The 1,457-nt window shown below is 40.2% G+C and overlaps 1 non-coding gene across 1 annotated transcript; it reads right to left on the reverse strand.

The window, feature by feature from the left end:
* Window positions 1–263: 263 nt before the first annotated feature.
* Window positions 264–367, reverse strand: LOC127747245 (small nucleolar RNA R71). The gene has a single exon (XR_008009047.1). It is a non-coding gene; the product is annotated as a small nucleolar RNA R71 (small nucleolar RNA).
* Window positions 368–1,457: the final 1,090 nt, after the last annotated feature.

A 1,457-nucleotide genomic window follows, 5' to 3' on the forward strand; every position in this document is an offset into this window, starting at 1 on the left:
TTGCTTTGATGCAACAAAACTGCAAGTTTCATGGACTTCCATCTGAAGATCCTTATTAGTTTTTAACTGAGTTCTTGCAGATTTGTGAGACTGTTAAGACGAATGGAGTAGATCCTGAAGTCTACAAGCTCATGCTTTTCCCTTTTGCTATAAGAGACATAGCTAGAACATGGTTGGACTCACAACCTAAAGATAGCCTGGACTCCTGGGATAAGCTGGTCACAGCCTTCTTGGATAAATTCTTTCCTCCTCAAAAGTTGAGCAAGCTTAGAGTGGATGTTCAAACCTTAAAGCAAAAAGATGGTGAATCCTTCTATGAAGCTTGGGAAAGATACAAGCAGATGACCAAAAAGTGTCCTTCTGACATGTTTTCAGAATGGACCATATTAGATATATTCTATTATGGTCTATCTGAGTTTTCCAAAATGTCATTGGATCATTCTGCAGGTGGATCCATTCACCTAAAGAAAACGCCTGCAGAAACTCAAGAACTTATTGACATGGTTGCAAATAACCAATTCATGTACACTTCTGAGAGGAATTCCGTGAATAATGGGATGCCTCAGAGGAAGGGAGTTCTTGAAATTGATGCTCTGAATGCCATATTGGCTCAGAACAAAGTGTTGACTCAACAAGTCAACATGATTTCTCAAGGTCTGAATGGATGACTAAATGCATCCAACAGTACTAAAGAGGCAGTTTCTGAAGAAGCTTATGATCCTGACAACCCTGCAATAGCAGAGGTAAATTACATGGGTAAACCTTATGGAAACACCTATAATTCATCATGGAGAAATCATCCAAATTTCTCATGGAAAGATCAACAAAAGCCTCAACAAGGCTTTAACAATGGCAGACGAAATAGGCTGAGCAATAGCAAGCCTTTTCCATCATCTTCTCAGCAACAGACAGAGAATTCTGAACAAAGCACTTCTAATTTAGCTAATCTAGTCTTTGATCTGTCTAAGGCCACTTTAAGTTTCATGAGTGAAACAAGATCCTCCATTAGAAATTTGGAGGCACAAGATCCTCCATTAACTGATACACCTCCTAATAGTCTCCCAAGCAATACAGAAGATAATCCAAAAGGAGAGTGCAAGGTCATTGATGTGATCAAAATGGCCGAATGCACAAAGGAGGAGAAGGACGAAAATCCTAGTGAGGAAGACCTCCTGGGACGTCTCCCAAACAAGAGGGAGTTCCCTATTGAGGACCTAAAGGAATCTGAGGCTCATATAGAGACCATACAGATTCCACTAAATCTCGTTCTACCATTCATGAGCTCCGAAAACTATTCTTCCTCAGAAGAGGATGAAGATGTAACTGGAGAACAAGTTGCTCAATATCTAGGAGTCATCATGAAGCTGAATGCCAAGTTGTTTGGTAATGAGACTTGGGAAGGTGAACCTCCCTTGCTCATTAGTGAACTAGATACATGGGTTCAAAAAATCTTACCA

This window comes from Arachis duranensis, chromosome 4 (genome assembly GCF_000817695.3).
Source record: "Arachis duranensis cultivar V14167 chromosome 4, aradu.V14167.gnm2.J7QH, whole genome shotgun sequence".
Lineage (NCBI taxonomy): Eukaryota > Viridiplantae > Streptophyta > Magnoliopsida > Fabales > Fabaceae > Arachis > Arachis duranensis.